Genomic DNA, 27,388 nt, shown 5'->3' on the forward strand with positions numbered 1-27,388 from the left:
GCAGGCAGCAGCTGAAATTTGAAAGAACATCTCGGTTATGGGCCTTAGATAAACAATACGGCACTAATGTTAAGGTCATTTCGACTAAAACTGCCCTTAGGAAAGTGTACACCTTCATTAACAGCTGCCTCCAGACACCATCTGCAACAGTGACCTCCTGCAATGAACCAACCATCTTCAGTAGAAGAAAAAAAATCAGAAAGAGAAGATGAAGCTGGATTGGACAAACTTCGCGCATAGCTCCAACTAGCATCACAAGGCAGGCATTGAAGTGGAAACCACAAGGCAATAGAAAGAAAGGGCGTCCTAAAAGCACCTGGCGACGAGAACTAGAGACAGTCACTAGTTTGGTTACACCTAGAACAAGATGGTAAGAATGGCCCGGGACAGGAGACTAGGGCATCTATTAATATAATGTAATATAGTAGTTGGCATTGATTTTGAATTTTGTGATTGTGATTTTTAGGGTGCCCTTGAGTCCACCCATCTCTAATCGGTACCTGACTTTAAGTGGTGAAAGTAAAGGCGGTTGGTCGTTGTGCTGGCCACATGACACCCTGCTCGTTAACTGTAGAACAAAGAAACAGATGACCTTAACACCATCTGCCTTATAGATCGCTAGTTCTGAAAGGGAACTTTACTTTTTAATCTAAAAACTGCACAAGATGGATGCTCTTTCAGTTCTCTATTCTCGTCTGCTAATCACTTTGAAACGTTAACCTGAGTGATGTCGCTTTAAATAACTTATTTCTTCTTTTTGTTGAAGACCAAGTCATTAAGGTCCAATGTGCTCCGTTACAGATAACAAAGACTTTAGAAAAGCGGCACGCATACAGCCATTTTATTTGAAGACAAACATGCTTCGTAAAAAAACTGAATTCTAAAAGTCAAAAGTTCAGTTGATGAACATTTCACAGACAGGTTTATAATACACAATCATGTACACACTGGCATAGTTGATAAACCATATGCCTCCTCCGTCTCCCTCCCCCCTCTTCCAGGCAAGCCTCACAGTGCCATAAAATGATAGCGGAGATAAAGGCTGTAACTGAGGCAGGTCATTTTTAAGTTTATGACCATCGACCGTCTTTATACAACGCCACCCACCCCCCACCCCCCAGTATTTTTTTTTTTAAGTTTTGATTGTAATAAAGTAGACATTAAAAAGGGCAGCAACCCTTTTAACTCTGTTCTGAAAAAAACAAAACAAAAAACAATTAGAATAGGCTCCCCCTTTTCTCTTGTTTTATGGTTTCTAGTCCCAGCATGACACGCGGAAACTAAACGACGCCCATGTTGGTCAGACACACCACAACTTAAGATAAAGCCAGGACCAAGACAACCAAAATCTGGGTTGATTTCTTAAAACTAAAAAAAAAAAAAATTCTTTGACCAAATATACCAGACACTGAGTGCCTTATCCATCTCGACCCCTACCCTACTTCGCCCCCCCCTCCCGTGTTCCTCGTCAAACAATGCTTTCTTCTCGGACGCTATCCAATCTCATTTCCAGAAATTGAAGAATCACCAGAAGGAATAAAGAAGATAAATTTGAGAGTAGCTTTGGTATCGATTCTAATTGACAACACGCTGTTAGAGATACCAATGTATTTACAAGTTGGCTAGTCCCAGGATTCCGGCTCTCTTTGGTACGTTGATACGGAGATTTTCAAAAACACGTCAGCACAGTGCTGACTCAAATGAAGATTCCAAATCGGTAAGACCATCGAACTTCACCGAAAGGACATTGGAGGAAGATGTACAAGACCATTATACTATTTCAGATGTTCAACTCATTAGAATCAATATCAATTTGAGACTCACAATATTTTATTAACTACTAATGTTTCTTTAAGTTTATACATTGAATCGACATTGGCATGAATTCAAACCGATTGTAATGTGCAAATGAGATCAAATCCTTTTTTTTTTTGTTTCCAAACCCTACCACATCTCCTTGACCTAAGTATATTTAAAAGCTCTAGGACAAACAGATGTATGTAAAGCAAAAGTAAAAACAGTAAAAAAAATCTTGTATGTTTGTAAAAAGAAGCAGTTCCCTTCGCTAAAACAGACTCCGGTGATTGAATGTTTTCAAGACCTTTGCCCAGTCAACACTTTAGCCACAGACATACAGGATCTAGTCTTCATATTGACATACAGGATCTAGTGTTCATATTGACATACAGGATCTAGTCTTCATATAGACATACAGGATCTAGTCTTCATATAGACATACAGGATCTAGTCTTCATATTGACATACTGGATCTAGTCTTCATATAGACATACAGGATCTAGTCTTCATATTGACATGCATGATCTAGTCTTCAAACAGACATGCAGGATCTAGTCTTCATATAGACATACAGGACCTAGTCTTCATATTGACATACAGGATCTAGTCTTCATATAGACATACAGGATCTAGTCTTCATATAGACATACAGGATCTAGTCTTCATATAGACATACAGGATCTAGTCTTCATATAGACATACAGGATCTAGTCTTCATATAGACATACAGGATCTAGTCTTCATATAGACATACAGGATCTAGTCTTCATATAGACATACAGGATCTAGTCTTCATATAGACATACAGGATCTAGTCTTCATATAGACATACAGGATCTAGTCTTCATATAGACATACAGGATCTAGTCTTCATATAGACATACAGGATCTAGTCTTCATATTGACCTACTGGATCTAGTCTTCATATAGACATACAGGATCTAGTCTTCATATAGACATACAGGATCTAGTCTTCATATTGACATACAGGATCTAGTCTTCATATAGACATACAGGATCTAGTCTTCATATAGACATACAGGATCTAGTCTTCATATAGACATACAGGATCTAGTCTTCATATAGACATACAGGATCTAGTCTTCATATAGATATACAGGATCTAGTCTTCATATTGAATACCCCGTTTCCCACCCCCTTTTGCGACCTCTGCTGTCTATGAAAAGGCAAATGAATAAAGGATTAAAACTGTTTCCATGTTTACTGATCCATTTAAGAGTAGATATAGACTGAGAGGAATTCGCGGATTTGAAGACAAAAACTGAGTACAATAAAGTCCAACAATTAAGTCAAGAAAATTGAATGAAAAAAGGCCCCGAGGAATCAAAAAAAAAAAAAAAAAAAAGAGACGAAGCTTCAGAAGAATATTTTATAGATGTTTCGGCTGATGAATTTAGTTCGGATTCGTAATTAGTTGATTAGAATCCCTAAATGGCACTAAATCTTATGCAAAGTAGGAAAATACATCCTTAATTTATTTTTAGCAACTCGGAAATTTAAACACTTTCAACATTTCTATTTAAAAATTATTTAAACAAAAAAATGTTTAGCATTTCATGTTAGAGTGCCATTTGTCTCCTCTTTGCACGAATCCTTTCTATAACAGCCAATTAAGGTTAAAGATATTTAAACAGCGTCCAGAGCCAAGAGGCTGTAGAGTGGACTTCAGCCAAGGTTCAATTTGTTAACATTGAATGGTGTTGGTTGAACAAAGTTATAATAGGGTGGCACTTGATAAGAAAAAAAAAAAGGAATAGTATCGTTGTATTTACAATAGTGTTCATGTAAAGTATTTTAATCTTAGTCTTCAAGTAGCAACAACATGGTCAGATTTTATATATCAGCTTTTTTTAATTATACAAGAACAGTAGTAAAATAGTAGACTGGGTGATTACCGTAGGAATCGTTGTAGGCCGATATAAGATTAGATCTCTATGTCAAATAAAAGTTATTTTCTACATAAGGACTTTATATGCATAGTAAGACAGTGATCACCAGTCTGTCTATACTGCAGGAAATATGTAGCCACAGAACACTAGACAACAAAAAATGCTTTGGAAAACGAATCCTTCAGTCATTTCTAATTCTAGAAGAAATGTAAGCCCAAGTCTAAATATTGACATTCATTTTGTGTAGCAAGCTTGCGATAAGGCGCACGTTTAGAAACAACAATAATTGACCAGGGAGGGTTAGCCTAAACTATCATTCACCTTCTGACTCTCCCCCACCGCCACCAACACTGGCATACACAACATGGACGCACACAGACACACATTCAATTAACTCTTCGTGTAGGAAGTGACATTGAAATGACAAGGTAATAAAACAAAAAACGGGGAGACTGTACCAGCAACAATAGATTTGGTCCAGACTTGAGGAACAAGTCAATTAGACTCCGTTACAGCGGTTCTCTCTGCACTTGCTTCAAGGCTTAAAAAAAAAACAAAACTGATGTACAAATGCTGCTTTTTTTTCGGGACTACAACCCAATAATTTAATGCATCAGATGGTAATTAATATTCATACTGGAGTCAACGTTTGGGAACTTTACGTAGCTGTTTTCTATACAAAATTGTTCTATGTGAATGGGGTAGTTCTGGATATTTTCTCAGTCACGTGGGTGTGTTGTTTACATCAATGACCTCATTGATTTCATTGTAATTTAAACATGAAAATAGTCTAGATCTATACATCTTTAAGTAATAAAAAAGTATGTTGCAATAATTCGATAATTTTTTATGATTATTTAGTAGGTCTACTAGATCTAGGCTAGCACTAAATCTAGATCTACATCTTATCATAGGAAGATATTGCCATTATTGCCATGTATAAGACCACAGTCACGTGACCTTTTATAAAGTAGGTCAGAGATTCGGAATTACCTCATTGAATGAGTGGACAATATGTAGTAAGATTACTGTATAGCTTGAAGTCATAAACCAACTCAAGAGAAACCGCTTACTTGAGAAACACACATAAGATGAAGTGTCAAAGAAGACCAAGTGAAATGCATCATCACCAGGCTGCATGAAGTTCCACAATGTTATACAAACATTTGTTTCGCGGGGAGACAAAACATTTTCTTTTGGCGGTGAGCTGATCCTACGCAGAACAAAGACATTGTTCGGTGCACTCAACTAGCTACACAAACTACTTCCACTGGTCGATGTAGTGCTAAAAGTCTCAGATTTTTTTCAAGCATTAGCTTCATTAGAGCATCAAACGTTAAGTGAATTTTTTTGCACACAAAAGATTTCTATAGTGTAAACGGTGTTGACTACTAGCAGAGATAAACAGCTTTGACCGAGTAAAACAAAATGAATAAAACTGAAGTAAAACTTTTTTTTTTTAAATTAGGACCCCGGATAGAGACGGAGAGCGGATGTAAAGCAACATACTGCCTCAGAAACAGTGCCGTCTTTAGATGTGAAAAGGCCCTAATCTATTTGAGATATGGAGCCCTATTTCCAAGTCCAGTTACCCGATGCCAGTGCTAAATATTTCTTAGGGCCCTAACCTGTAGCTTGTGTTGCCTAAAGGTAAATCCGGCCCTGCTTCGAAACTATGTAACAAGATTCCATGCCAGGTTTTATCAGGATTGCTCAAACGGTGTTGATACATGCTAAAAATTTACTTTTATATTATATAATATTTTGGAGAAAGACAAGCAAAGCATAATGTAGTTAGGCCAATCGCTAAGTCATTTGCTGATTTCGAGACATTTATGTAAAAAAAAAATGCATGATAATAAACCTTCGTTTCATCACTTCCTTTAACGTGACTACCTTAGGCAATCTTACCAGTTATTGCAGGCTATTAATTCATTACGTAATACTACTCTGAACAAACTGGGGTGCACTTTCGTGTGAGAACCTTGACCTGACAAGGGTAATCTGTGTTTTCAGATAACGATCCTGGTTGAACAAGTGACGGACAGACGACATGAGGCAGGACAACCACGTCTCGTCCAGCGAAGACAATGAAAGGGTGAAGGTGGGATAGACGTCAGGACGACGCCAAAGGTGAGACGAAATTTAACGAAACAACAACATCCGGGATTTGAGGAAACTTGATATCACCCCTCCCCCCATGTTCAACCTTACAGTGTGACGTACAAGGCGTTAGGAGGAAAGGTTCTGGAAAGCAGCTAGAACGCTGTACGCCTAAGCCTGGGAATGGTCTCTTGTCATTTTGATACACCTACCATCTTTTGAAAAAAACTATTTCATTGAAAATTCCTTTGCACAAAATATAAAACCATTAAAGACAGCATGCACCTAATGCTGCAGTTATATTATTAGATCTTGACGCAATGGTCAGTTCCTCTTCAAAGTAAGAACGGAAAGATTTAGTAACGCCTTTATTCCATTGTCAGCCAGGGTGTTCCGATTTCATTCGTTGTCCCCTAGAAGCACACAGGAGCCAAATTTAATCAAGCACTGATTGTGTGTGTTGTTTTGTTTTCTTCTGTTGTGTGAATGTTGTCTGTGTTTGCGTCTGCGTTACTGTTATAGTAGCAATGCTGAAGTGGACAGTTTTAGTCATACTGAGTTTCCATTTGTTTGGACAAATACAATAATCTAAACATATCCTTGGATAGCAAAACTATAGTATAGCAAATAAATATTTAATAACTTGAAAATAACTTGGGGGGAAAAAAAAATTAGGTACTTGGAGAAGTTTATTCAATTAAAATAGGTACAAGGTGGGGGGGGGAGGAGGAATGGGGAATAAGGAGCGCAAAGCATGAAGTGAAATCATTTCTAATGGACTTTATCTACGTCAAGCTAGGCAGGGGACCAAAAAAAAAAGAAATACAAAACAAGATAAAGAAAATAGAACGGTGAGCAAAAAAGGGGGGGGGGATGTATTACCAGACACACACATACAGAAATAAAAATGAATGTTGGAGTTTGTTTTACACAGTAACTCGTAAGAGGACACAATGGGTCAGCCGTAAGCACACATTACGTTACAAGAAACCTACAAGTAAATCGATGGTCAATGGTACGATCGAAGAGGACTTCGCAATAATTGACATCTAAAAAAACACACAAACATACACACACACACAAAACAAAACAAAAACGGTATTATTTACTACTAACTTTATGCTGTCCTGAATTAAAGTAGACCCAATATCTGAACTTGTTCAATGTCCACTAGTTCTTGGAAACCTTGGAATCTATATAACGAAAGAAAAAAACAAAACGTCATTACAAAACCACAACAACTCTAAATTCAAAGACTTTAAAATAATAATTAAAAAAAAATTCGTACCGAAGAGATTATATCGTGTTCTTGAAAAGACACATTCCTATAGGAGATTTTCATAAAGTACAGGCTAATTCAGAAATAGCTAATTTGTAGGTGAACTCGGTGTGCAGAATACAGAATTATTGATAAACTATATATATATATATATTATTTTTAAAAGTAAAAACTAATTTTAAAAAATCAAAATATCAACAAAGCAATGTTACTATGTAGAACTAATAGTCTGAAAATCTATTGTGTTTAAAAATGTCTGCAAGTGTGAAATAGAAGAAAAAAAAATTTTTTTTAAAAGGGGAAAAAAAAGGGGGGGGGGAGAGCATTGTGTTTTATTTAGTGTTAACAATCTTCACTTTTCACTCCCTTACAAACACCTCCACAAAGAATAATTTCGACATGGCCAATATGCCGGCATGTCTACAAGGAGTTGTGGGGCCCAAATGGTCTACGGGTCAAAGTGAACGTCCACACAGCCTTACAAGTAGGCTGGTTGAATGAGTTTTCTATTGAAAAGCAAAAGAGAAAATTCAGAAAGCAGAATATTTAAAGAACCATACAACATTGACGGATTGTTTCCATCCCATAACGGCGAGTTCTCCTAGGTAACCCTTTCATTTACCATTTTGAAAATACTCCCAAACCCTTTGATTTATTCTACACAAATACCCAGTCGGTTTTTAGCGCCTTTATCAATTAAGAGATACATTTAACTCATCATATCCTTTCGTAAAATATCAAGAAATGAAACCATATTCTTAATTACATCCAATCAGGTATGATAAAAGACGGCAGCAAAAAAGAAACCAATCAAATAGCGTATTACAGATCGAGATATCAGCGAGTATGTCAGACCAGTCTCTCTTGGCTAACGATGTGATGATGAATGTGAACCGAGGTGGCAATCGTCTGCCCGAATCCCACGTCTAGTGGAGGTACAGCACTGGTGCAGGTAGACAGCTTCCTGGTGAGCAGAGGATGTCAAGGTGGCCAAGTGCACCATCCTGTGCTTTAAACTGAGAGGGGAGACTTCACGCCAGAAAGCGGCGAGGAGGGACAGAAAAAATACAGGAAAACAAAGCAGTGAACCGTGAAGATTTTAATGTCGCTGAAGCAAAAAAAAACAAAAAAAAAACTGGAAAGTGAACTAAAGTTCTAACTAGACAAACCTAGCAGTGTACAGGACTAAAAAACCCAAACGACCGCCATTCAGTACTTTCGTGAAGTGTAACAATTGAAATAAAACTTAAAACAAAAATAACTGTTAAGACTTAAATACTCAATATACTCCAATAGCCGCCATAACCCCATCTTATTTGTCATGTTTAAAAAGAGCATTTTAGCCCCAAATCACCCGGAAAACACGTTGCCAGAAATGACATTGAAACAAGCGTCAAAAATGCCATAGCGTTATTCATAAGACGAAACGATCTTAAGACTGAGCTGGGGATTTGAACCATGCACATTCAGTTTAACCCCCATGCGCTACACTCGACATCTATTTAGCATATTTTCTTCCGCTGGAGGATAATGCTGTATTTTGTCTGCCTGATCAAATGGCTAGACCGTACTCCTATGTCATAATTACCAAAACACGGACTAAAATAGTGCGCAAAGAATACAAAGTATTTTCAAACACAGGGTAAAACAAGCTACCCGTTCATCCTTTATACAAAAAAGAAAAAAAAAACAGAGGCTAAGACCGCCACTAAGAAAATGGTTTAGCTGAGTGAAATAATCAGAGACTGTGGAATGTTAAAGGGCGAAGGATCAGAGGCAAGGTCGGGGTCAAAGAGAAACAATTTGGTTTCCACTAAACCTTAAACTCGCCACAAGCAAAGCGCCAAGGTTGGGGTAAGATGTCATAACAATGGCGCGGGGAGTGCGTAGCGAGGACTTCATTTCTGTTCACTTAATTACCTAAATTTTTACCTAACGCACATACTTTTAGAATCTGAAAGCCGTGCGCTCAAGGTGTTAAGTTTCCTATCTCACACCGTCCCGCCTCAATGCTACAATATAGTAGCCAACGAACTTGCACTAAGGTTTCCCCGAACCCCCTTTTTTCAGCTTTAAAAGAAACTCAAAAGACACTCAAAAAAAAAAAAAAAAAAAAGCGTTACACAGAGGTAAGTGAAAATTAAAAAACAAGGGGAGTTTGTGTTTTCACACAAACTCGTAGGTGGCAAGCGTGAGCCCCTTGTTTGGTAAGCAATGCAGGTCGAAGGGCAGGTACAGAGATTTTTAGCAAGACGAACATGAAATTGAAATAGGATACAATAACCTTATAGTTTTTAACAGGTTCAATGTCACTGCGAGGGGTGCGAAAAGTTCTCTCAACAGGGGCGCGACGTCCTGCTCAAAAGAGAAATGGAGCCCTTCAATTTGTTTTTCAAGGGGGCAGAAAATAAAGTTGTATTTTCAATGTAGTCATCGATCCATGTTTGATTATTAACCAAGTAAAATGACATTATTAGCTAATATTTTAAAATTTAAACTATTTTAAAACCTCGTTTTGTTCTCTAATAAGAACCTTTTAAAATGTATACAGGTTAAGCAAGAGGCGTCTGAAACAATATCGACTCAAAACCATTCAGAAGAATGGCATTTCAAAACGTCTACGCATACGTGTTCTACAGTGAATAATTAAAGTGTCTTCCGAAACATTTAGATTGTAGAACATGTTCGTAATAGTCGAAGAAATGTGATGTAAGAAAAAATGGTAAGTGTTTGTAGGGTGAAACATCTACTTATGATCTTTCGTCCATACTCTGTTTTTGTTTTATAACTAAATATGTTTATTGTATGCACAAATATATAAAACAGTATTTAATTGCCAGAGTTGTTGCTATTTTTTTTTAGTAAAATAGAGTATAGATACGAACAAACTTCAGGGGCCGCCCACGAGTTTGTAAGACAGAAACTCTCTGTACTAAGCTGGTTTATTTCTTGCCGAAAAGACGGATCTCGGAAAAGCATTAAGATGACACACGCAGGGTGTAGAACACAAGTCATAAACCTTGTTTTTTTTTTCTTTTTCCAATATATACAGGTTTGAAATGATGAGATGGGGGGAAAGGCGGTGGACGCCTTACAAAAGTTATCGGTGAGCATGACTTGAACTCGCGCTCCTTGAGGGCCGGGATTTAAACTGATCCGCCAGCCCGTGTCGCGACGGTGTTATCTATTAATAATTAACTGGATTCGTGCTCCCCATGTGGTGTAGTCTTGGCCTTTAATTAATTAATTACATCTAAAAACAAACTGCCAGACTTCGGAGCATTAGCGATGCTAAAACTGAGAGATTTAGACTCGTTTTTTTTTTTGGACCCGATTGGCTTGTAAAATATTTTGAAACTTATTTACATGAGATCATTTTGTGATATTAAAAGCAATGAATAAACAATGTTCTTGTAGCAGACCTTGTTAATGTATTTTAAAAATTGTATGGTTTATAACATTGCTTGTAATTGTGTACGGTTCCAGAAGACGTAGCCAGTAGAGACGTTCACACTATAACCATATATATATATATCAATATATGAATAGCTAGTTTTTATTTGTGTATCTGGTGTAAAGAATAAAGAAAGGGTTCAGAGGCTTTTTTTTCACAGGTATATAATAATTTGGGTAGTTTTTTAGCTGCAGATAATTAAATACTCTGTCTCTAGAGCTCCTCCCCTTATCTATCTATCTATCTACTATCTATCTATCTAATACATATATATATATATGTTATTTGCTGGCAGGATTAACTTAAATTTAGCGTCCTTGACACAATTTAGTTCATCGTGAAAATCTCCAACAAGACTGAAGACTTAGTTAAAAACAATACTACTATATTTTGTCTACGCCAGGCAATAATTGAAAGGTTTTCAGTGGAGCTATTTTCTTTCAACTTTTCGATGTTTATATTTCTATTGTATCCTATCCAAGGCCCGCGCGTCTTTTCAAGGCGGTGACGACGAAAAAAAAAACTGAACGAAATAAACAGAAGCTGATATTGCTTCTCAAATTCAGGGGGATGGAAACATTGGGGAAAGACTGAAGAATTGCGCGCTCGCTTAACATAGGCCCTGACTCAATTGAAAGTCCACCAGAATGTCTGTTGAAATCATCTGTGCCAAGCTGCGAAACTAATGGATGGGAGCAGTGCGCTTGTTTTTAAAACCTCGTGAAATCTGAGAAAGCTTCCATTATAAACTGTTTTAGCATTTAAAAAAAAAAAAAAAAAAAACACGGGCACTAATACAAAAAGACATAACTCAATTTTTTTTTTTTGGGGGGGGGGGGGGGGAGGGCTTTTCACAGTTGGCGGAACTTTAAAAATATATTTTGTACGTAGATACATTATCTACATTGGCATAAAAAGTTAAAATTTAAAAACTCAAGGCTCTGTTCTCTTGTAGCCAGGCATTGTTTGTTACTCACACTTAATGTTCTGAAAGACTTTGTACATATATGAAAAAAAATATATAATTAATTATTTAACTTGGAAGGAACTAGCTAACATCTAAAATATCTATTCATCAACCAAAAAAACAACAACACTTAAAACATGATGTTATACAAATTTATTAAATTAAATAAATTATAGCTTTTATATATAGCGCTACTTTCATGCTTATAGCATTTGTGGACAAGTGGGGGGAGGGGATATGTGGGAGTAGGTTTTCCGTACTGCCTTTCGGCGCTCAGTAAACACAACTCTGCTCGAGTCGGGTGTCGAACCCCCTTCTCAGGTAGCCAAGTTCAAGCGTACTTAGCCTCTCAACCACGCATTAGATTAATTATTGATTAGATTCATATGCATTCTATGCAGATTTGATTTTATTTAATGACATACTTGTTTATAGCCTACGATTTCAAATAAAAAAAGCAAATATTGCTCATTAAAAAAAATATCGCGAAAGTCACCACAATATTTATTTTTCAGCAATTAGCTTCTTGACTAACTTCAAAGTTCATCTCTAACCGAGCCATTATTAAAGCACATCACTAACCGAGCCATCTTCAAAGTTCGTCTCTAACAGAGCCATTATTAAAGCACATCTCTAACCGAGCCATCTTCAAAGTTCATCTCTAACCGAGCCATTATTAAAGCACATCTCTAACCGAGCCATCTTCAAAGTTCATCTCTAACCGAGCCATTATTAAAGCACATCTCTAACCGAGCCATCTTCAAAGTTCGTCTCTACCAAAAGCAGCTTCAAAGTTCTCCTCACACTACGAACTGCCCCGTGTGGACAACTCAATAAGAACTATCTCGTGAACAAGGGGGGGGGGAAATAGGGGCAGAACGGTGGGACAAGGAAAAGGGGAGATTATTTGATTTCAAAAAGGTAAACAAAATAGAACGCCTTTGTTTTCATGTCTGAAATCTGGAAATCTTTTCGCCACCACTAGATAACTAACAAAAGGACTCTACGTAATACACTACAGGCCTAAGTACTGAGATCTCTGGAAGAATCTTGAATGTGTTCCAGGTGTGAGGCACATGTGGGCCTGAAATCTCCAAACAATGCAGGAGAAAATGTAGCTTCTTTAAGTACCTTGCCATTTCTAGAACAACCTTTTTTTTTGTTCCCTTCTTCTCTTCCAAATGTCAGAGCCAAACTTCAAACAGACATCTATAAAAGATACTGAAATATTAAATTTATTTTAATGCACTTTTGGGGCCAGTGGGACGAAGCTGACGGAAATGTTCAGATCAGACGTTTGTTGTACCTGAGTTTGGAAATGTGAAAGTAAAAGAAGAGGGAGGGAGGGGGGGGGGAGGGGCGATAGGTGCAAGCGAAAGGAGCAGCGTTGGCTAAGACAAGATACACCAAGTCAAACAAAAAACAATAGGTGCAGCCTAGGAGAATGTTCAGAGCACCAACTCGATATCTTGAGACATTCATTGAGATAAGCGCACTTTGTAATTGACCAAATTAGAGTAGTTACCCCGCCATGCAAGACAACAGACGAGAAAGATTCAATCATGGAATGGTGTTAGCATTGTACGCAGCTGCTGCTCCAAAACTATAATAGTCCCAGATCTTTGTCTTCGGTGATATATATTCAGCAGAGTGTCTCAGTGAAGGCCACGTAATAACCTTGCAGGTCAGGGATATCCAACTTAACGTGGTCAACTTTTCTATTCCATTTTTCCAAGTGATATTATTAAATGGAAATATGTGTCTACTAATTAGAAAATTAAAAACGTTAAGAAACGCAATACTCTAGGAGATAGTGTAAAACGGTACAAAACTTCCCAGACTTTATTTGTTACACACATTTCTAACATCAAGTTTACATTTTTATATGAAAAACTATTTATTTCTTAAACCGATACTTGATGTCCAAGTATACAATTTGTGTCGCTGCCCTAACTCTCTTGAAATCTCACATGATAAAATACTTATGACAAAGCAATCTAACCCATACTATAGATATCAGTGTCTATCTTAAACAAAATTGAGAAATGAATTCTGTTTACTTTGATAGCCAATAGTAAGTAGATCAACTAACACACTGTATCCGGGGTTTGTTACTTGAAGACATGGTAAAGTCTGCAAGAAATGAGGAATGAAGATAAAACAAAAGCAGTGTCTAAGCAGCGCTCAAATCGAGACCAACACTTCAACGACAAATGCTACTGTCTTAAAACACGATCCCTGCTTCCGAGCTTCGACTTTTTACCATCGTACAGAATATAAAAATATAAATTAATAAATTTATATAAATATTGCTATAATCCTAAGGGAAAAAAACTTAAAACAATGTTAAACATATTTTTTAAAAGAATATTAATGTGAACAGGATTGAAGCCAACAACCGCAAAAAATACAAAGCCAGAACGCTTTCTTTTCAATCAACAATGCAATCTGTTGTACGTATGTAAGTCTATTAAAAGCCCTAATTAACTAGTATAACTGTATTTAAAAGCATTGCAATCAATTTTGACTCTCGTTCCCCCCCCCCCCCAAAACGTTTTTCCCCACCCTGGATACACGTGAATTCACGAGACGAGCTATAATGACGCCACGTCGGGCGAACTCAGCGAGCATCCAATTCGAGGTACACAAAAAGGCGAGAGGGGGGTAAGTGTCAAATACCCAGAGTTGGGGAGGGGTGGGTAAAGGCAAAGGCATATATATATATATACACACACACACAAAACAAAACTCCAAACACACAAAATACACACGTGGGAGAGATTATCCTGCACTGTATACTCCTGTCGTCTCAATTAAAATGGGGACAAAACATAGATCTAGATGCGGTGGAGATGAAAATACATATATATAAACAAGTTTGAGATGGAAGGTAGTGAAGTAGGGAGGGGGGGGGGGCTAGATTTACGAGTTCGAAAATTAGTCAAATGGAAAAGAGGGAGAATCGGCATCTGTTTTCTGTAGTCTGACATTTCAGCGCACCCGTATTGGATGAAAAAAAAAAGGGGGGGGGGTGTAGGAGATGGAGATGTCTTGTTCTACGATACAAACAATAACCAATAAGAAATTCAAAATGTGAGCAAGCTTTCTAATTTATTTTCTTTTCATTTCTTCTAGTTGTTTTTATTATTATTTATTTTTACACAAATAAAATCTTTAAGCATAACATGTATATCGGTGGTTCTTAGTATGTTATAAATTGTGTGCTCCGTAAAGACATTATAAAGATGTAACGCGATGCAAAGAATCCGTACAATCAGTTACTGCTATACACTGACACGCGTTACATTAGACCTGTTAAGAATGACTGTTTCGGTTTGATGGCTTGTAGCAAGCGATGGAGTGTTGGGCGTTGTCAAATATTTTGCAAAAACTTTTTCTTACTTTTGGGGATTCCCGTCTTTGTCTTTTTTTTTTCTTTCTTTTTTTTTTTTTTAAGACGCAAGATACCCCAAAAAAAAAAAAAAAATTCGAAAAAAAAAGGTACATTTAATTCGCTCGATTGCAAGTTGACAGCAAAAAATAATGAAGTCCTTTTGTGATTTTGTTTGTCTGACGTGTTACTGATCGTCTACACCAGTGTTTCCCAAAGTTGGGTACGCGTAACCCCAGCAGTACGGGAGGAGTTTGAAGGGGGTACGTGCTGCACCTCTGTTAAGTATTCTGATATTTTTTTTAAATATTCATTTATTATGTCCTGTTTATAAATTATAAGTAATAATAAATACGTTTTAAATTACATTTTTTATTATTAAGAATTTTTAGAATAATTTCTACAATGTTCCTCCACACATCCCCCTTTTCAAGGTCAATGTACGTCAATATATTAACTTATTGTTAAGATAGACAGACATTAAGAACATTGAAAAAAAGACAACAACTCTTATTGAATACTTGTATGTAAGAGAGATATGGTCAATCTATTTTTTTTTTTTAGGAAAAAAAGGGGGGGGAAGGTTTGAGGGGTACTCATAGTTAAGAAAGTTATAGAAGGGGTACACATATGTCAAAAGTTTGGGAAACACTGTTCTATACAGCTACAGATGCAAATTGACCAGACATTTTACAAGGTGACAAGAAACAAACAGCTTTCCTTGTGACGACTTCATTCAGTTCTTGCCTTCTAACTCATACCAAGATTAATTAAATAGAATTGATGTATATTCTATTCTGCTGCTGTCCAATTTTGTCAAAAGCTATGGATCTCTTGGGTCATATGAGCCTCACTACCACAGAAGTATTCAAACAAAAAGTCAGAAGCTGAACTCGGGAAACTACAATACGGCAATGTTGTTGTTGTTGTTGTTGTTCTTGTTTTTTTTTTTGTTTTTTTTTTTTGTTCGTGGAATTATTGAAATTCTAGTTCTCTTCCCCTTTTATGTTTTCAAGTTCCCGTAGACAAAAAAGAAGGTGTATTAGTGAAAGAATTGAAACAATGAAACAAAGTGCCTCAACTTTAACACAAACTCAAGTGGGGATATCAACCTCCACAGCAAAAGATATTTAGTACTGGCGAATAAATTTTATTGAACGCTCACATACTTTACTTTGTATTATATATTGGCGTCAAGGTTTTTGTTTCATCATCTATCATCTAGACACTGGATTTAAACAGGAAAACGTCCACAGTTCGCGAGCTTATAAAATTGTGTGATTAATGCCTGCCATGCGACACAGATGTACTTGGGCTTGATCTCATAAGATTATATCAACGAAAACTCAAGATGTCCCTAAAACGTTCATGGCCAGAAACATTCTGAGAATCCCTGTAAAGTTCCAGATTTTTTTCGCTCTCTTATTGTTGTGTATAGCTGGCAGTCAGTTGTACCTTTTCCACTTCAGGCGCTAGTTAGCTGTATACAATGGTCTCTACGTTTTTATACCTTTACAGTTTATAGCCAGGTACTCACGTTCGCGCGCAGAAGCACGCGCAGACAAAGATTCACACACGCACGCGTTGGGATCATTGCAATCTTTCCCCCCATCTACAATATCCTCTTATCCCTCTCCCATAACCTCTCCCAATGTTTTAATTCCATTGCATTACAGAACAAGTAAGGTATTACTTGCACCCCCCTCAGCCTGAAACATGGTACAGCGGGGGGGGGGGATACGAAGGGATTTGGGGGGGGGGGGTGGAAAGGGTGGAGCAGCTCCAAGATCGTGTGCGTACTTTTTAAACTTGGAAATCCCCAGTCAAGAGAGTTTCGAGAAATTGAGAAATTCTTTTTGATATGCTTTGTCTCCGACTGTCAGGGATTCTCGCCTTGTTATTGGCCTCCAGTGCCCATGACCCGCATTGATGTCAGAGACCTGGAAATCCCGAAAAGAATTTTAAAACAAAACATTTTTGGTGTGCCCTGAAAGGTCTTGACAGCTATGACGAGGATTACCTTGATATGTTTACCGATAGAATGAAAGCTTAGCACCACATTTTGTACATGTCAAAGTGTCCAACAATCATTTTCGTTTCGGGGTGTTTTTCCCCTTTCCATCACTTTTTCCCCCCTATGTAATTTTCGTTTCGTTTTTATTTATGATTCTTTTTTTGGTCCTTAAGAGCCAAAATGCCAACTCCAAATTTCTCACGTAGATGACGTCAGAGATATGACTACACACATACAGACGGGATTAACATGAAGCTGCTTAATCTAATTGCAATCTAAGGGCATATAAATACTGGGGGAAGACATTTTTTTTTTGTAAAGTTCTTCCTTGATATTGTTAATTGAAAAATAAAAGAATGAGGAGAAGAGAGTAAAGACACATTTACTTAACTGTCTTAAGATGGAACAGGACAAACATGCTAATTAAAAGGGGAGGGGGGGGGAAAGTAGGGGACAAACATTTTTATACACACTGATTAAACAAGCTGGGTTTATTATTTTTAAGACTCAGATCCTCTATAGGTAATTAACCAGGTTTTATAGCAGAGTTGCTTATACACTTGGCATAAACCTGAGGGTCTTGGGTTCATATCCAACAGATGTAACGAATTTTCTATTGAGATTTCAGTCAAGTGCTAAACATTTGCCCCTTCAGCCCCATATTAAAAGATATTGAGCAAATGTCTAACAAACATCCTAATAATTCTAAGAATTACATGTTTCCAAAACATATTTTTAACAGCTCAAAAACTTTATGGGGAGAATAAAATAAAAAAAGGAAAAAAAAGATCCAACTGCTGTCTATTATGTGTTCTTTTCATTACCGAGAGTGAGTGTCATTACTGAGTGTAAGTGGAGCTCAATGTCCAAAGACCAAATTAGTAAGAATATGTCAACATCCTATAAATAGATAACGCACGAATACAAAATGATAGCAGCAAAACATTCTGCAAAGCTGTAGATAAAAGAAACGGCGGGATGAATATATAGTCAAATCGTGGTCACCCTAAAATAAAACAAACAACGAAATGCTAAATAGGTGTCATATACCTAAAAAAAAGAAATATAAATACATGAAAACATAAGAATGAGCAGTAAGAGTTCAATAACAAAAGGGAGGCAGGAGATAAACAAGCGCAGTCGGTTAGCGCTTGAATAGTCTGTGACAGGTAGAGGCATGAATTGTTTTCTGAATGTCTTGTAACTAGCAATGTAGACATGAATTCCAAGTGAGTTAGACCAAGCGACAATTGTCAAAATGTCAGCTTCAGATGATGACACTATCTAAAAAAACCATCGCGAAAAGGATGGGAAAAGGGTGCAGGGGCGTGGCGACAGGTGGGTAGGAGGCATGCACGCTATATCTGGAGAACCAGTGCTAGGATGTTAGACAAGAAACTTTCATTTTTGAAAGCTTATCACAGCGAGAAATAAAGATGAATCCGCCTGCGTTTGTCACCACTCCAACAAAAAAAATGCTCTATTGAAAATCTGATTTCAAGAAAGTCTTCATGTTGCTCAAAATAGTTACAGAGGCTACCAAAGATATCTTTTGAAATGAAAATGATGCTTACAAAAGTAGATCGACATGTAAACACTGTTTGGACAATAAGCCTCAATAAGGTCAAGAGTAAATGTCAGTTAAGCGGCCCATACAACTTCTTAAAATGAAGGACTGTTTGTGGTCATCAAACAGTTGTTCCATGGTGCACAGTTGCCGCATGACTTTCTCTCTATCAGAAAATAACTGTGGTTTAAGAAGCTAGTTGCAGAAGACATCTAGGCCGGCAAGATACAGTCTCTTATTCCTGTACTCTGAGAGAAGTTATCCACCATTGTCAATGGTCTCAAAGGGTTTCGAAACGACTCTTTTCTAGACACTATATAAGGATATATCCACAAAATAATATTATATAGAAATTATCTAATCAAAGTTCTCTATGTCACAAGATATAGTTGAAAACAAAAACAAACTATTAAACCTTCATTCTCATCCTTCGAAACATTTGTGAAAACTTCAAACAGTTCAATGTATAAGAAAAATTAATTGAATACATTGACAAATGAGCGGAAAACGTGGCTCACTACATAAACAAAATTTAAATTAAAATCTAGCAACGGAAGATGAGAATCGAAAGAAATTGAGGCGGTAAAAAAAAAAAAGCAATGATCCAAACTTTATGACAAGATATCATCTTTCTCCCCTATCAAAATGGAAGATAAAGACAGCCATGAAAAAAAACTTCATCAATTCTTTTTTTTTTTTGTTTTTGTTTTACTCACACATCTGCACATGCACATACACACACATATCAAATGGAAAAATAAAAAAAACCAAAACATCAAAGTGAAAAATGTTAATTACAGAGATAAGAGAAGAAACGGAACAATTTAAAAAACAAATAATAAAATTATAGGGGGAAGACACTTCAAAGTTAAAATTACATCCAAAACCCATCCCCCCCCCCCCAAAAAAAAATTATTTATTTCATTTCTCCCCCCCCCCTAAAGATAGAAGTAGTCGATAAGCAGTAAAACAGGAGGAAAACAAATAAGAATAGAAGAGAGAAAAAAAAATGCATTGCTATGAAAAGAATGCACAGAGAGTGTGTTTGTAGCCAGAGAAAATAATTTAATAAATTTCAACACACACAAAAAAAAATAAATAATAAACTCTTATGAAAAGGAACGATATTAAATTGCTGTCATCAAGATGAAACGACAAAATGAAATATAATTAAGGGTGGAAAAAAAAAAAGATGGGAATATTTTCGTTTCCGAAGATTCGGGAAGAAATGTTAAAGAAAGACAGAAGGAAGCAATGGGGTTTTCTGAGAGACATTTTCCTTTCTTTCATTTCGTTTCTTAAGTGCATCAAAGGTAGAGCGTAAGATAAAAGGTTAGTGAACAGAGTCTAATGGAACAAATCAAAACGACTTAATGCACAAAGAAGTGTCTTCGTGTTTTTAATCGCTCGAACCTTGCACAAGAAAAGAGATGATGCCATATTGCAGCCGTAGATGAAACATACCGATAGTTCTTAGTTTTTGTCTTTGGGCTATACAAGGTGTCACTGGCCTATACAAGGTGTCACTGGCCTATACGAGGTGTCACTGGCCTATACGAGGTATCGCTGACCTATAGTATCACTGGCCTATACGAGGTGTCACTGCCTTTACTAGGTGTCACTAGCATATACGAGACGGCTGCACTGTAAATATATATATATATATATGTATATAAATAAATAAATAAATATCTATAAATATATACAGCGCTTTTTTTTTTGTAAAAAAAAAATAGGTGCTGGTACTCAGTAATGGATTGCCTAACTTTCAACAACTAATAAATTAATACTAAACGTTAAAATACTAAAAAAAAAAAAAAAGTAATAATTTTCCCCCACATTCAAAAAAGGTGCTGGTACGCCGTGCCTGTTTGGTGTATCCGGTGTAGAAACTAAAGTGAGTGCTGCATAGCTGTGTGTCATGTGTCGTTGTTGAGTCTACTGTGAACATCTCCAATCAAGTAGAACATCTGACGCTAAGTACATAGAGTCTATATATATTTTAACCAAGCCAAAAGTTTAGTTCGACATGTGTTGTTTTTTCCTTGAGAGTTGAAACAATAACGTGGTAGCTTCTCTCTTCATGTCATCAAACAGATCTTCATTTCATGTCCACTTCTACCTTAGATTACACATTGATTGTCTGGCTTTGCTTTTATACCTTTTTTATGTCCAATAGCTCAGATATTGATATTTCTTGTATTTTCACTCACACATATATATATATATATATATATATATAGGTATGTATATTTATTCAAAACCGCTACCTCTTTTCAGCATCAGATAATTTCGTACTAACATAAAGACTGGATGTAATCTCTGATACTGTTGCATTCAACAAATTAAACAAACACCCTATAGAACTACCTGAAGCATCAGTGGTGACAAGAAATATGTTATTAACATTGAGCAATCTTAATACTAGATCAGTAGAAAAAAATATGCTTAATTTTCTCTGTAGCTTCTAAACATTTTCTATTACAAGTTACTTTTACTGATTTAATGGATCCATTATTTCTGTTAAATTTGCTATATTTCATACATACATAAATCGAGTGGTGAAGCTCTTAGCTTTCGAACCGAGGGTTCCCAGGTTCTAGCCTCGAAGAAGACTGGGATTTATAATTTAGGGATTATTTAAGTCCACCCAACTCTAATGGGTATGTGTACCTGACATTAGTCGGAAACAGTAAAGCGGTTGGTTGTTGTCCTGGCCACATGACACCCTCGCCTGCCATAGAAACAGATTATCTTTACAGCATATGCATATATATATATAAGTTTGCGACTAACAAGATACAATGTAAGCCAAACAAAGCCAATGAGTTTTTAAATGTGGCTAGGCTCAAATGACATTGTTCTTGTTGTTATTGACCATAAAAGTGGACCACCCTGAAAATTGTGAACCCCACTCTGCGTGTAGAAAACAAACTGTGGCACTACTGTAACAGACAGAGACAAGGCGAGTCCAAGACGCACAGACAGAGCAGTTCAATACTTTGTTTTGAATTTCCTTCTCCAAGATCAGAAGTCAGGACCCTATCCTCATTGTTTACAGCAAGCAACCTTTTCTTTCTCCTCTCAATTCTAGCCTGCAGGTTAAACAAGTACCCCCCCCTCACGACCCCGCGAATTACGGCTCTGGTTGCCAACTTCACGTGATGATATTTACAGAAATATCAAAAAAAGTCAAGTGGCTTCGCGCGCCATTTTCTTCCCTCTGGTTAAGAGCGCAAGAATCGGACGTATATTGTAACCGGTAACGGGAGAGTGACGGGAGGAGTTGGGGGGAGGGGAGGGGGGACTAAGGAAAATATACAAGTGGGAAACAAATAAAAGAAAGGAGGAGACAAGCAGAATGTGACTATTTTATTTCATTTCATTCAAACTGTTACTATGGTAACAAGAGGCTGCTGGACAGATGTGCCATGTTAATAGCCAAAAAAAAAAAAGCACTGTAGCCCACCCATCCATGTTCTTATTTTTTTTTGTTCTACCACAAAGATTTTGTTGCTTGTTAAACTATCAACAGTCTTTTCTACATCATAGCCTTATTTATTTATTTATTTTGGGGGGGGGGGGGGACTAATACACAGCGTAATCAAAATATCAACCTTCCCATTGTTTATTAATTCATCATTTGGACGATATATGTAATAGCACCGATAATACTAAGATTCAAACCAGCCATCCAAACATTGTCTTCATGGAATTGTAGGACCAGTGCACAGGAGTCCTACTTTGTTTCACCAGCCCAACGAGACAGAATTTTGATAAGAAACAAGAATAAAAAGGAGCTGGTCGTGGACATCAAAGCAAAGTCTTCTAAATATAAAAATAATCATATAAAGGGGGAGGTGGTGTGAAGTTCTACAGACAATACAAACAAAAACATTGAGAAATTTGGACATTGTTTGTGACCAGAATAAGAAAAGTCTGAATTTGGACATTATTTAAATATTTATGACCACAACAAGAAACGTCTGAATTTGGGCATTGTTTCTGACCAGAGCAAGAAAAGTATGAATCTGGACATTGTTTCTGGCCAGAGCAAGAAAAGTATGAATCTGGACATTGTTTCTGTCCAGAGCAAGAAAAGTATGAATCTGGACAGTGTTTCTGTCCAGAGCAAGAAAAGTATGAATCTGGACATTGTTTCTGTCCAGAGCAAGAAAAGTATGAATCTGGACAGTGTTTCTGGCCAGAGCAAGAAAAGTATGAATCTGGACATTGTTTTTGGCCAGAGCAAGAAAAGTATGAATCTGGACATTGTTTCTGACCAGAGCAAGAAAAGTATGAATTTGGACATTGTTTAGGACTAGAACAAACAAAAAATCTGAATTTGGACATTGTTTCTGGCCAGAGCAAGAAAAGTATGAATCTGGACATTGTTTAGGACCAGAACAAACAAAAAATCTGAATTTGGACATTGTTTGCGACAAGAAACGTCATCAGTCAAATAAAAGGAGAAATTGTATATGTTGGCAAGACGTACCCTATAGCCTTGAAGAGAGAGGGAGCAGGGGAATAGAACAAACTATTTTATACTTGTATTTACAGCTCGGCAGCTGAACCTCGACCTTCCATGATGCCAGTGTATATAAATGTCTATTTGAACAATTTTGAACTTTACTTTGTTTCTTTCTAAATACACAGAAACAAATTTGAAAGTGATCCTCTATTAAAAATTCGATTGATATTTTACGTAATGCAAAATATTCTTATCTCGAACGTGATTTTATTCAATTAATATGATACCTAACAATGGTCGCCTCCTACATTTCAATAACAATGCAAGAGCAGCGAAAATTCAGAGTTGACAATTTAAATATCTATACAAAACTATTATACAAACAAACATGTATTGTATATTGTTATTTTTGACTGAACCAAAGCTTTAACTTTCAAGAAATAAAAAAGTGGAATGTAGGTAAAAAAAAAACAGTGGCAATTATTTTTTTTTAGTGACATTTTCCTATTTGCAATAAGACATCTTGGTCTAACATTGTCCAATGTAAAAATTCAATGAAAGATCTGAGGTCCGTTGTCTTACATAAAAGGAAGTAAAAAAGACACGTGACTTTGCATGGACCTGCATGGACGGTTGACCTCAACTTTGTCTACCGTACATAGTGAAGCGCCATCTTTCCCTAGACCCGGAACACTCTACACACATTTTCTCCAGTCTAAGTCCCTGCACGTTGACTGCAGTTGTCAGCTAGAGGCCCGGGGGAGGGGGGGGGGGCGAACAACTAAATTCTACCACACACTCAGACAGACATAATATATAAACGTATGTTATCATAGAGCGTCCCTCTACAGAAATGCAACTCATGTTAAACAGGGGAAATAAACCTTCATTTTTTTTAGTTCGTCTCTGTTTTATTGCCCTTCGCCAGTTTCAAATAATAATAATGTAAAAAAAAAAAGTTATTTTTTCCCTATCTGTGTGGAGGCTCCTGTACAACAAATCTTCACAATTTCGCACCATATGGTCTTCGCTCACCCTCAGCGCACACCCCCCCTCCTTCCACATCACACACACACACACTCACACTCAGGCATTCCCCACCCTCTCCAGCCCTCGCGCGCGGCCCGTGTTACACCTAGAGGGATGCCAACAAAGCATTATTTACTTTCAATAAACTGCGAGATGGGGTGATAGCAGTAGTCGCTTGAAAATGAAGAAGCCAAGGGAGAGTTTGAAAGGGGAGGGGAGGAAGAAGAGTCGTGGGGGGGGGGGGGGAAGGGGGGGAGCGAGTGCGGGAGGCACGAATTGACAGCGTAAAATTTATGTCCTTCAACAGGATAGACGAAATCAGTTCCAAACGGACCACGTGAGGCCGGACTTCAATAAAAATCCACTAATTAAATCGCACAAAACAGATGGCGGGCTCAATTTGTAAAAGTTAAAAAAAAAACCAACAACAGATAAAAACGATATAGGATTTGACTTCTATAAAAGTCTGAACAAAAGGGGAAGAGGAGAGCGAGGCGTGGTTCAAGGGAAATAATTTCACTGGATTGATATGTTTCATTTTCTTTTACAATGCATGTAATTTAAAAATATTTAGCTCTATATGTGGAGCGGGGGGTGGGGGGGGGGGTGGAGTGGTACCGTTGGTCGGTGAAATAAAATCAGGGCGACACACAGGCGGTGTGTTATTTGTATTGAAGCTTATCGGTTCGACAGATCGACTTTCCCTTTTTCTTTAAGGCTCTGTTTACGTCATTGCTTAGAATAGTACTCATTAGCTTCTAGGACACAGTACTGAATAGATAGTACGCTCCAATCTTGTTGAGTATTGTTGATTGTTGTTTTGTTTTGTTTTTTTGTATTTCATACAAGCCATTACACACACAGACAAAACCAACGGGAGAATTAGGGGAAAAGCAATTAAAGATAATTCACATTTTTGCCAACGGATTCTTATCTGTGCTGTAGAAAGAGACACTTATGGGCTGGCTCTGTCCAGGAATGTAGTGCATTCCTTCATTAGGAGGAGCTGATGACCTGCTGCCATCTTTTGGTCTCGGTCTTTCATCCGTTGGCCCCAAACCCAAATACGTGCCAAATTAAAAGTGATGAAAAGAACAAACGATTGCAATTTTAATAAATAAAAAAAAAATGGGTTGGGGGGGGGGGGAATCTTTAACCCCATGACTCTTAGTGATCGAAGTAAGTGAACCAGTGACATTAGCATTAGTAAGTTACTTAGACACGCATATTAGTACTACTGAGACTTATATGGGGAGGTACATTGAAATCAATCTTAAATCTAGACCCGACATTTCATCCCTTTTTATGTCTTTATTATTCTTTAATTCAATTGGCAATGATTGTATCTGAGAGATGCTTTAAAAATAAAAGATTGGCTCCAACTACTTTGGAATGTTGTTTTTTCTCTTACTTCGTCACTTTAATTTGTAAGATCTCAATGAAAGTACACAATTAGTTTACTGGTTCTAATTATTTCTATAGAGACCTATAGAGACGTTACAAACGCTATACATTTAAACCAACCAAAGTTACTTTCATAGCGACAACAAATACAGAATACTTAACAAATTAAAAAGCTCAATGTATAGCATAAAAGATGAAAATGTCTTCATGAGACAACGTTCCTACATTTGATAATGTTTAAATTCGATAAGTTGAAACTAGTAGGGCACATTGTTACCATTGAACATAAACTCCAAGTAATATTTAGGTTGTGAGGGCCGATTAGGGGGAAATTTAAGCAATCCTTGAAACATTACAGAACAAAAGTGATGACGAGGTGCACAAATGTTGAATAGCAGACATCCCTCTATGACTTCCATAAAGCAAAGCCTACACAAAAGACTCCTGTTAGAACTAAAGATAAATGCAAGATACAAACTTTTATTAGATCAAGACATAAAACAATGAAAATGTTCATTGCCAATTTAAAAACCTTCAATTATCTACGTTCCCAATGGCGGCGTCCTGCGGATGCAAGGCATTTCCTTATTAATGAAGCGAGTAAAACGTGCCATTCAGTGCAGAAGTAGCGAGTAATAGAAAGGGCGCCATCAGTTGTTAGAATGAAGCTGTGAGGGTGAAGGGGAAGCCCCCTCTTGTCAATAAGTGCAGTCAGGTCAGAAACACACAATTCAAAACAATGTCTACATAACTGACGCATGTGGTGTTATCAAAAAAATATAATTGAAAACTAATGGAACCAAATATTTTTATATAAAGATAGCACGTTGATCTAGGAGAGCAGTCTTAGCGTGCTGAAAATTGAATGCTAGCTGATGCAATGCATTAAACTTACGTATCGCACTGCTTAAAATTGTCACACAGAGAAAAGACTTGAGCGTCCAATGTATTATCTGTTAGTACTCACTCTGACATATGTTTATGTTTTTTTTCCTTGAAGATATTTAATTTGTTCTATGGCACGTATTTACAGTAGGGTAGCTAGGGATGCCACGGGGGGGGGGGGGGACTGACCTCTTTAGGGGCCCCTACATTTTGACATTCGACATCATGACATGAAAGATAATGGCTTAATAGGTAATGTAAAGACAAATTTCGGTCACTCGTTTGGGGGGCCCCACAAGTGGGGGCCCAAGGGGAGGGGATTATCAAATTTGGACTCCTCCACTCCCCACACCCTAGCTACGCTACTACGTATTTAAAACGTTGAGTTGACGCCTGAAACCATATTCATTTAATTACCAAGTAGCCATTGCGCCTTCCTACATATTTGTGGATGAATTCTACAGTGGAACTATAAGATGTGAAACATTTTCTAGCGCTGTTATTTATCAAAAAAAAAAAAGGAGTGGTTAAGCGCTTGGCTTCCGAAACTGGGGTCCTGGGTTCAAATCCCGTGGAATACTGTAATTTTGAAATTTGGACTTTTTAGGGCACCAATGGGTTCACTCAACTCTAGTGAGTGCCTGACTTTAGTTGGGGAAAGTAAGGTCGGTTAGTCGTTGTGCTAGCCACATGACAACCTGCTCGTGAACCGTTGGCCAAAGAAACAGATGATCTCAACATCATCTGTCCTATGGATCACAAAGTCTGAAAAAGGAACTTTACTTTTTTTTTGTTGCTACTTATGAAAGAAAAAGAAAAATACTCTCGAGATAGGTGCGTTGATGACGGATAGAAGATCGTACAGACGAGATAGCAGACAATATAGGTAGGTAAGTACATGGGCGAATAGATAGGAAGAATATTTGTGCAATAATACTAATAGAAACCTGTTTATTTCAATTGTGTTTGCCAGACCACGAGGCTAAAGAACATTGAAGAAAGAATTGAAAACAAGAACGACAACTCTGGGGCAAGAGAGTACCGACAGATGTTAATTTGGAGAGGAGCCAGACAAATATAAAAATGAAAAATACTGAAAGTGGGGATGTGAGGG

General features: G+C 37.2%; 1 protein-coding gene across 4 annotated transcripts in view; it reads right to left on the bottom strand.

The window, feature by feature from the left end:
• LOC106060637 (caspase activity and apoptosis inhibitor 1-like) overlaps window positions 1-27,388 on the bottom strand; it is a 121,833-nt gene that overhangs the window by 72,680 nt on the left and 21,765 nt on the right. For 2 of the 4 annotated variants that reach the window (XM_056029889.1, XM_056029892.1), the window contains one exon: window positions 6,927-7,003. The exons of 1 other annotated variant lie outside the window; for it this stretch is intronic. The gene's annotated coding sequence lies outside the window, so the exon portion shown is untranslated. Of the gene's footprint in view, window positions 1-6,926; window positions 7,004-7,098; window positions 7,203-27,388 lie in introns of those variants that run through there. One more of the 4 variants, XM_056029891.1, reaches the window with a different exon arrangement.

This window comes from Biomphalaria glabrata, chromosome 5 (assembly GCF_947242115.1).
Source record: "Biomphalaria glabrata chromosome 5, xgBioGlab47.1, whole genome shotgun sequence".
In the NCBI taxonomy this organism is placed as follows: Eukaryota; Metazoa; Mollusca; class Gastropoda; family Planorbidae; genus Biomphalaria; species Biomphalaria glabrata.